Source organism: Lithobates pipiens, unplaced genomic scaffold (assembly GCF_037356315.1).
Source record: "Lithobates pipiens isolate NorthernLeopardFrog02 unplaced genomic scaffold, aLitPip1_a1.2 Scaffold_30, whole genome shotgun sequence".
Lineage (NCBI taxonomy): Eukaryota > Metazoa > Chordata > Amphibia > Anura > Ranidae > Lithobates > Lithobates pipiens.
Window position 1 is genome coordinate 163,966,078 of NW_027507791.1, and position 10,718 is coordinate 163,976,795.

The 10,718-nt window shown below is 47.7% G+C and overlaps 3 pseudogenes; 2 read left to right on the forward strand and 1 right to left on the reverse strand.

The window, feature by feature from the left end:
- Nucleotides 1-1,020: 1,020 nt before the first annotated feature.
- On the forward strand, nt 1,021-1,139 carry LOC143947139 (5S ribosomal RNA; annotated as a pseudogene).
- A 378-nt stretch (nt 1,140-1,517) lies between these two features.
- LOC143948109 (5S ribosomal RNA) lies at nt 1,518-1,636 on the forward strand (annotated as a pseudogene).
- A 1,810-nt stretch (nt 1,637-3,446) lies between these two features.
- Nucleotides 3,447-3,565, reverse strand: LOC143947221 (5S ribosomal RNA; annotated as a pseudogene).
- Nucleotides 3,566-10,718: the final 7,153 nt, after the last annotated feature.

Sequence of the window (10,718 nt, forward strand, 5' to 3'; positions counted from 1 at the left end):
CACCTATGGCGCACAATCTAATCTGATCTCAGAGGCCTAGCAGTGTACGGCCTGGTTTATACCTGTATGGGAGACCATCTGTAAATTTTTTTTCTTTTTATGTTGTTGGCCTTGACCTGTTTTGTTTTTCACTTGTTTCACTTGTTTTTCACTTGTTTCCCAAGGTGACCATCTTAGCGTTTGTCAAGAGGGTTGAGAGTGCCCGAAGAGATCACCTACGGCCCCATCACCCTGAAAGTGCCTGATCTTGTCTGATCCCGGAGGCTAAGCATTGTCGGGCCTGATTAGTAACTGGATGGGAGACCAACTGGGAATACCAGGTTCCGTAGGCTTCTTTTTATGTTGTTGGCGTTGACATGTTTTTTTTTTCCGCTTGTTTCCCAAGGTGATCATCTTGGCATTTGTCAAGAGGGCTGAGAGAGCCCAAAGAAATCTCCTACGGCCACATCACCCTGAAAGCGCCCGATCTCATCTGATCTCAGAGGCTAAGCAGGGTCCGGCCTGGATAGTTCCTAATTAGAGGTGCTGTAGGAATCTTTTTATATTGTTGGCTTTGACTTGTTTTTCTTTCGCTTGTTTCCCAAGGTGGCCATTTTAGCATCAGTCAAGAGTTTTGAGTATGTCCCGAAGCGTTCACCTAAGGTCACATCACCCTGAAAGTGCCCGTTCTCAGAGGCTAAACAGGGTCGGGGTCAGATGGGAGACCGCCAGGGTCTATGTTGTTGGCGTTGACATGTTTTTTTTCACTTGTTTCCCAAGATGACCATCTTAGCATTTGTCAAGAGGGTTGAGAGTGTCTAAATAGAACACCTATGGCGCACAATCTAATCTGATCTCGGAGGCCTAGCAGTGTACGGCCTGGTTTATACCTGTAAGGGAGACCATCTGTAAATTTTTTTTCTTTTTATGTTGTTGGCCTTGACCTGTTTTGTTTTTCACTTGTTTCACTTGTTTTTCACTTGTTTCCCAAGGTGACCATCTTAGCGTTTGTCAAGAGGGTTGAGAGTGCCCGAAGAGATCACCTACGGCCCCATCACCCTGAAAGCGCCCAATCTCGTCTGATCTCGGAGGCTAAACAGTGTCGGGCCTGGTTAGTACCTGGATGGGAGACCACCTGGGAATACCAGGTGCCATAGGCTTCTTTTTATGTTGTTGGCTTTGACCTGTTTTTTTCGCTTGTTTCTCAAGGCGACCATCTTGGCGTTTGTCAAGAGGGTTGGGCGTGTCTTAAAGAGAACACTTACGGCCACATCAACCTGAAAGCACCCGATCTCAACTGATTTCAGAGGCTAAGCAGCGTCAGGCCTAGTTAGTACCTAGATGGGAGACTGCCTGGGAAGACCAGGAACCATAGAAGGATCTGGCCTGGTTAGTGTCTTGATTGGGAGATCGCCTGGGAATACCGGATGCCGTAGGATTATTTTTATGTTGTTGGCTTTGACCTGTTTTTTTTAGCTTGTTTCCCAAGGTGACCATCTTGGACTTTGTCAAGAGGCTTCAGAGTGCCCAAAGAGAGTGCCTACGGCCAAATCACCCTGAAAGAGCCCAATCTCATCTGATCTCGGAGGCTAAGCAGCAATGGGCCTGGTTAGTACCTGGATGGGAGACAGCCTGGGAATACCAGGTGCCGTAGGCTTCTCATTATGTTGTCGGCGTTGACCTGTTTTTTTTCCCTTGTTTCCCAAGGTGACCATCTTGGCATTTGTCAAGAGGGTTGAGAGTGCACAAAGAAATTGCCTACGGGCACAACACCCTGAAAGCGCCCAATCCCGTTTGGTCTCAGAGGCTAAGCAGGGTTGGGCCTGGTTTGTACCTGGATGGGAGACCGCCTGGGTTTTCCAGATGCCGCAGGCTTCTTTTTATGTTGTTGGCGTTGACTTGTTTTTTTTGTTTGTTTCCCAAGGTGACCATCTTGGCGTTTGTCAAGAGGGTTGAGCGTGCCTGAAAAAATCTACTATGGCCACATCACCCTGAAAGAGCCCAATCTCATTTGATCTCAGAGGCCAAGCAGGGTTGGGACCTGGTTAGCACCTGGATGGGAGACCGCCTGGGATTTCTCGATGCCATAGGCTTTAGTTTTAAGTTGTTGGCAATTTAATTTTTTTTATTCTTTTATTAAGTATAAGTAGAACAACATAAATTTAACAGTCAACCATACAGCAGGACCCAGGGTCACAATTACATGGTAACAAAAAATAGGCAGCCAAATAACTCTGGGTTCTCAGAGGGGAGTCCTACAGTTTCATGCAGAAAAGAGAGAAACCCCACCTCCGACATGTAGTACAGTATAACTAGTGCAGCTCCGTTCGGACAAATGTAATCATGGAGAACAACTGGGACCACAGCGAGCCAGCTTATCATGACCTATGTGAACCAGAGTAAAATATGAGCCGGTCGTGACCAGAACCCTGGGGTTCTTCTGGGTCCTGAAGGCTAGTAAGTAGACAAGGCATAGTCAAAAGCGAGGACGGGGGGAGAAGAGAGTGCAAAGACGGAGAGAGAGGAGGGGGGAAAAAAAGAAAAATAAAGACAAAAAGGGAGGGGGGGAATGCCACCCAGGGCAGACATGGCCTACGTAGGTAAACGTTAGATGTTCAGTCATTTTCTGGGACAGAGGCGCTGCTCACCTCCCGAATGTAGTCTCGAGTACCAGTAAAATACCTCCAGGGCCTCCATGTACAAACGCCAAGATGGTCGCCTTGAGAAACAAGCGAAAAAAACAGGTCAAAGCCAACAACATAAAAAGAAGCCTGCGGCATCTGGAAAACCCAAGCGGTCTCCCATCCAGGTACAAACCAGGCCCAACCCTGCTTAGCCTCTGAGACCAGATGAGATTGGGCGCCTTTCAGGGTGTTGAGCCCATAGCCAATTTCTTTGTGCACTCTCAACCCTCTTGACAAATGCCAAGATGGTCACCTTGGGAAACAAGGGAAAAAAAACAGGTCAACGCCGACAACATAATGAGAAGCCTACGGCACCTGGTATTCCCAGGCTGTCTCCCATTCAGGTACTAACCAGGCCCATCGCTGCTTAGCCTCTGAGATCAGATGAGAATGGGCTCTCTCAGGGTGATTTGGTCGTAGCCACTCTCTTTGGGCACTCTGAAGCCTCTTGACAAAGGCCAAGATGGTCACCTTGGGAAACAAGCTAAAAAAACAGGTCAAAGCCAACAACATAAAAAGAAGCCTACGGCATCCGGTATTCCCAGGCGATCTCCCAATCAAGTCCTTCTATGGCACCTGGTTTTTCCAAGGCAGTCTCCCATCCAGGTACTAACCAGGCCTGACGCTGCTTAGCCTCTGAAATCAGACGAGATCGGGTGCTTTCAGGGTCATGTGGCCGTAAGTGTTCTCTTCAAGACACGCCCAACCCTCTTGACAAACGCCAAGATGGTCGCCTTGAGAAACAAGCGAAAAAAACAGGTCAAAGCCAACAACATAAAAAGAAGCCTATGGCACCTGGTATTTCCAGGCGGTCTCCCATCCAGGTACTAACCAGGCCCGACACTGTTTAGCCTCCGAGATCAGACGAGATTGGGCGCTTTCAGGGTGATGTGCCCATAGGCAATCTCTTTGGGCACTCTCAACCCTCTTGACAAATGCCAAGATAGTCACCTTGATATACAAGCGAAAAAAAAACAACAACATAAAAAGAAGAATACGGCACCTGGTATTCCAACGCCATCTCCCATCCAGGTACTAACTAGGCCCAACCCTTCTTAGCCTCAGAGAAGAGAAGAGATAGGGCTCTTTCAGGTTGATGCTGCTGTAAGCGATCTCTTTGGGCACTCTCAACCCTCTTGACAAATGCCAAGATGGTCACCTTGGGAAACAAGCGAAAAAAAAAACGAATCAATGCTAACAACATAAAAAGAAGCCTACAATAACTGGTATTCCCAGGTGGTCTCCCAACCAGACCCGACTCTTCTTAGCCTCCAAAATCAGACGAGATTGGGTGCTTTCAGAGTGATGTGGCCATAGGCAATCTCTTCAGGTACTCTCAACCCTCTTGACAAACACCAAGATGGTCACTTTGGGAAAAAAGCGGAAAAAAAAACAGGTCAACGCCAACAACATAAAAAGAAGTCTACGACACCTGGTATTCCCAGGCGGTCTCCCATCCAGTTACTAACAAGGCCCGACTCTTCTTAGCCTCCAACATCAAACAAAATCGAGTGCTTTCAGGGTGATGTGCCCATAGGCAATCTCTTCAGGCACTTTCAACCCCCTTGACAAACGCCAAGATGGTCACCTTGGGAAACAAGCAAAAAAATAAAAAATAAGTTGGAAGCTAAAGACAATACGGTCCGAGTCCTCAATTTAATCCATGCGGTGCATGTACAGGGAAGGCCCTTGCTTATGTTGTCAATGGACGTGGAGAAGGCCTTTGACAGGGTGGCCTGGCACATTATGCAGGCCACCCTGGAACATATAGGTCTTGGCCCCAACATGATGAGCTGGGTAATGTCGCTTTACTCCACGCCGTCGGCAGCGGTACGGGTGAACGAGTGGTGCTCGGACTCTTTCCCCATCACTAATGGGACGAGGCAGGGTGCCCTCTGTCTCCTCTAATTTTTATTCTGACTCTGGAACCACTTATGTGTCACGTTCGGAATTACCCGAATATTACTGGCATATCCAAACCCTCGGCACACCACAAAATTGCGGCGTACGCTGACGATCTAATTTTTTTCGTCTCCAATCCACACATTTCGCTTCCCAATATACTCACGGCTCTCCGGCGATACGGCAGCCTATCAAACTATAAAATCAATTGCGCCAAGTCGGCTGTATTGAATATATCGGGCCCGGATGGTGAGGCCAAGAGGCTACGCTCTGCTTTTCCATTCTACTGAGCTGAAAAATCTATACGTTACCTGGGCGTTGACATCGCAGCGGATTTGGCGCAATTGTACCCGCTTAATTTTGTCCCTCTCCTGAATAGACTGAAATCTGATTTGGGAAACTGGCATGCTTTAACACTGACCTAGTTCAGGTGCTGTAATGCATTCAAAATGACGGTCCTCCCGCGGATCTTATACTTGTTCCAGACATTACCGATCCGGTTACCCCCAATTTTTTTCAGACAACTGCAGGTGCTGCTCCGGGACTTTATTTGGGCGTGCAAACCGCCCAGAGCCCGTTTGCAATTCCTTGCCAGACCAAAGGACAAGGGGGGTCTGGGTCTCCCAGATCTGAGACAATACTACAGAGCGACTCTGCTAGCGAGAGTCGTTGATTGGCATTGTAATGGGTCACACAAGCAGTGGGTGGAGATGGAGATTGAGGATGGATCCATTCCCCTATTGACCTCCCCGTGGCTCCTGTCCTCCCTACCAAAAGACCTCAGAGATCACCCCGTAGTGGGAGCTACATTGGCTGTTGTGCGTAGGTTGTTCCGCTGCACACATATTGCTCCCCTGCCGTCACCAATGACTCCGGTTATAGGTAATCCAGACTTCTCACCGGGATGTCCCAACAAGAAACTGCGACAGTTGACAGTGGTGGGGAAACAGCATCTGGGAGAGGTGTGGCCCTCGGGAGGGCTCCTGACCACGCAAACTGTCGCTGAGCTTTCTGACCCTCCGCTTGACTTGTTTAGTGCTTATCAACTTCGTCACTTTCTTCTGGCCATACAAAGGGCCCCCTACACTCCTAGAGACCTGACGCCCTATGAATCCATCTGTCACAAAAGGGAACCTGTGTGACACACCCTCTCCCTCCTGTACAACCTATTGAGTAGTCAGGAGGAGGAGTCGACCCCACCATTTATCCACAAATGGGAGAGGGACTTAGGCATCACATTTACCCCACAACAGATAGGGAAGATCCTGACCTTAGTACATAAAGCTTCCATCGCAAACCAATATCAAGAATCAGGATACAAGATAGTCTCACGCTGGTATAGAGTCCCATACCTTCTGAATAAAATGAATAGATCGATCCCGGATGTTTGTTGGAGGTGCAATTCAGATACGGGGACCATGGGACACATTTTCTGGGCATGCCCGGCCTTGAGGAACTTTTGGGTGGAGGTGACCGGGACGATAAAAACTCTCACAAATGTAGATATCGCAGACGACCCAGCAGCGTGCCTTCTACACTTGACCGAACAGCCTGTTCGAAAATACAAAAAAACCCTCACGATGCAACTCCTGAATGCCGCCCGGGCCTGCATTCCCACACTGTGGAGGCAGCCTCAGCCCCCATCCAAGGTGCTGTGGTATTCCAAAGTCAATCATATTCTCCGGATGGAAGAATTGACCGCCAGGGGGCGTGGCCTGGACAGCAATGGAGTAGGACGCTTGTGACCTGAGCTCCGCTCCTACCGTGATCTCCTGCAGTGATCCTGGGTGCCCACTGACTATTTTACCTGCAACTTTACCGGTGTAATACCCGTTACTTTCCTGTGTATAACTTGGGACGATGTCTCCGACGAAGAAGCAGTCTGCAGCGGCGGCATCTCTTGAAAAATTCCGGCGGGACCACGAGGGCCAACATTGCGGACAGTCCCCTCCGGCTGCAGAACCTGCTACCTCAGACACGGCGAAGGTGCTTGAGGCGATTTCTACCTGCCAGGCCACACTGACAACTAAGCTTGAGGAGGTCAAGGTGGATGTCTCACTTATCCGGCAAGACATGGCTAAACCGCGTGACAGAAATTTTTGTAACAAAACACTGTGCTATTCTTACCAAAAAATAAATAAGCCACACAAGAGAGCTGCTAACACATCACCGGGGTATCAAGTGTAACGTAAGCAATGTTATGAAAAAGCGTAGCGCTTCTCATAGCTTCAAAATATCAAATATCCATAATCTTACTTATAAGTGTAGAATTATATCATTACAGTGAAAAAATCCCACTATAAAATAGTGCTCATAACACATAGATTCTTACATAAATTGCATATATAAGTGACTCAAAAATAAAAAAATAAAATAAAAAAGAAAGTTTTACCAAAAACGTCCAAGAGACAAAGTAAGGGAAGAAAAAAAGGGGAAAAAAACAAAGTCCCAATAGTAAAATACAGAGTCCTTTGTGTATGGTGTCTTTGTATAGTCCACAAGTGTGTAGGAAATATATTACACCTCCTTTCAAAAAGGTTCATGCATTAGTCTCGTGAGGTTCCCGTCACCAGGCGAATTGAAGGGTTACCGGAGTTAATGGATCCTCACAAATTTACATTTGGGGGATCATACAAGCTTTTGCAACTATGTGTAGATTCTCCCAGCAACCAGTTATCCAGGGGGACCTCAAATATAGGCAATCACTTCATATGTTGAGAGGTATTTTGACTCCAGCCAGATATACCCATAGGCATGTTAAGAACATACGAAGAAAAAAACAGGGACCAAAAATAGCGTAATTCCGTTTTTATAGAAACAAATAGAAAATAAAAGTACAAAACTCACATGTGTACAGTAGTTTGAGCGCTTAACAGGATAAAACCCAATTGCAGCAGAGTCCCGACGCGTTTCGTCGTAGAAGACGTCATCTGGGGTACTACTCAGCTGCAACTCACTCACTTAAATACCAAGACCCCCAATTAGGTACAGATTCATTCAGCCCGTGTCACCGGAGTTCATTTCCGGTATAAAATGGCCGCCAGCATGCGTTCCACACCTCATTATGAAACCATTCCAATAAGCCAAGGTTAACTTATATTAAATTAAATTATATACAAGTCCAAAATTTATGGCCAAAGTGGATCTCTTATAAAAAGTAAAAATATCGTATTAAAAAAGCAGCTAAAACAGCTGCAAGGACTATAAGTCCGATCGTATCTTTCCCAGGAAGACGAACAAATGCTTCCGGGTTAGTATGTATTGTAGCCAATCACAAGGGAAACAGCAATTGGCGCGAACATAAATGCGTTTGTTACGGTCGTCAGTCAGCCGATCAGTCAATCAGTAACCGGCCGTAAAAAAGCCAACCTTCGTTGCCGGACGTGAGGTAGATGCGAACGACCCACATCCGGACTGCGTGGCACGCAAATAAACATAGGGTGGAACACGCCGCATATCATGGCCGTCTCTCACACAGAGGAAGTGAGGCGAACGTAATCACATCACTTCCGAAGTGTGTGGAGCGCAAATAAGACTCGGGCAGAACGCAGTGCCTAACGGGGATAAAATAACTTTATTGCATTATTACATTACGACAATGGAATAAATCGCATATATGATGAAAAATGTCACATTCCCGAACTGGCATTCTACAAATACAAACACCAAACATCTCATCTATGTAGGCAGTCATTCGTCTGGTATCGAAGATACCAAACAATAGATGTTATTTTTATTTTTAAAAATCTATAAAGAATTAAATATCTGTAACTATTTAATCTGAGAAATAGCCATTTATATAAAGCTAGACTACCATAAATATATTTTCTCTAACTTCATGAGGGCCAACATGGCGGACAGTCCCCTCCGGCTGCAGAACCTGCTACCTCAGACACGGCGAAGGTGCTCTAGGCGATTTCTACCTGCCAGGCCACACTGACAACTAAGTTTGAGGAGGTCAAGGTGGACGTCTCACTTATCCGGCAAGACATGGCTAAACTGCGTGACAGAGTGAAGAAAGCTGAAACCCGGATCAGTCAGGCTGAAGATGTCCTGTTCCCTCTGCAGCATGCCCAGGAGGATGTGCAAAGACAACTCCAGCAGCTGGCGCAGAAACAGGATGACATCGAGAATAGGGCCCGCAGATCTAACCTCCGATTCATCGGCCTACCGGAGGGCTCCGAGGGGGCTGACCCGGCGACATTTCTGGAATCTCTCCTGATCAAGGCCTATGGTAGGGAGGCGTTCTCTACCTCCTTTATTATCGAATGGGCCCACAGAATGCCTGCCCGCCCGCTGCCGGAGGGGGCACCTCCCCGCACGTGCATTGCTAAGCTGCGGAACTACCGAGATAGGGATGCTATCCTTCGCCTTACCCGAGAAAAAGGCAACATCCCGTTTCAGAACGGACATATATCGGTGTTTCCCGACTTCTCCGCAGAAGTTCAAAAACGTCGTTCCCGATTCGTGGAAGTTAAGCGGCGCCTCAGGGCACATCACCTCAAATATGCCATGTTGTACCCGGCCAGACTCCGCGTTGTGGGGGAAGATAGGGCCTACTTTTTTGAAGATCCTGAGATGGCGGTATCCTGGTTGGACCAGAGAGACGCGGCTCGAAATCGGCCATCTCGGGACTAAAATCGTTGGAGGGGTTTGTGAGTACTCTATCTGCTCCCTATTTGCCCGTGTGCAAGCAGATCGCTGTTGGACTGCCTATGCGTGGTTCACTAACCTCAGTCCCTGAATTGATACTTATGTTCCCCCTCTCTACCATGGATGGCCGTTACTCTTGTGGACTGAACATTTGCTGCTGCCTATGGCCACGCTCTGCGGGCATCCCCCTGGTTCGTTACACAGTACCCCTTCCCCCTCCCTGTTAGTTTGGGGGGCCCACTTGGCGGGCTTTATTGGGCCCTTTCCCTGGGTGGGTGGTGGGGTTGCGGGTCATCTGGACTTGCTGCATGGGACTGCAGAACTTTGACTTTCTCCTGATACATGCCCTTTACTGGACTGCTATGTCCCGCTGCTGAACTGGGCACCGCACCAATGGGAGTGGGGTGGGAAATGGACGCATGGTCCGGCTCCGGCCTACAAGCTGGGTTATGACGAGAGAGGATTTGGTCTTGTCACTGGGTCCATATCTGGCAAAGTCCACCCCCATGGCTTATTGTTACTGACATTGCCTAGTGTTATATGGTTTGTTTTGGGAAGGGAGCTCCAGCCAAGTTGGGGTGGCTGAGAGCAGGGAGGGTGGGGATGGGTTGTAGTTGTTATGTTACAGTATGTTATGTTCTATGCTTAGTTTATGGCACAAGCTTTATTTGGTTATGGAACAGACAAATGTCTCTTTTTTATGTCTACTCTGATAAATATGGGGATGGATACTGTTTTGTCAGGTGGTGTGGGTACTATTTTTCTCCTTGTGATATTGGCTGAGACCATGCCATGGGTACCCTTAAGTTACTGACGTGGAATGTCAGGGGAATTCGGGATAAAATTAATAGGGCGGCAGTGTTTGGGTGTCTTAAAACTTATAGAGCGGATATCACAGTTCTGGTGGAGACGCATGTAACTGGGAGATTGCAAATAGCTTTGCGTCGCCCGTGGATTGGCTGGGCCTACCACGCCACCCATACGTCCTATTCTCGCGGGGTGTCTGTATTGATATCTAAGACGGCACAGTTTTCCTTGGTTTCTTTACAGACAGACCCACAGGGCAGATATATATTTATACACTGCTTATTGCACGGCGAATAGTACATTATTCTCGCCTATTACGTACCCCCTCCCTACGATCATAGACTAATTACAGAGGGATTATTTTTTATGGCTCAACACCCTAATGTCCCAGCGATTTGGCTGGGAGATTTTAATAAGGTTTTGAATCCAGGGGTGGATAGAATGAGCTCTACTCGAGGGGACCATCCACAGGGCGACACTGGCCTAGGTTTCACGTTTCAGGAATTCTCACTTACAGATCTATGGTGATTTAAATATCAGGCTAAACGTGTTTACTCCTGTTTCTCTGCAACTCACTCCACCATGTCACGCATTGATTATATTGCTGTGTCCGCCCAGTTGTTACCCAGGCTAGTAGACACGGGCTATTATGCTAGATCATTGTCAGACCACGCCCCTTGCTGGGCAACTTTT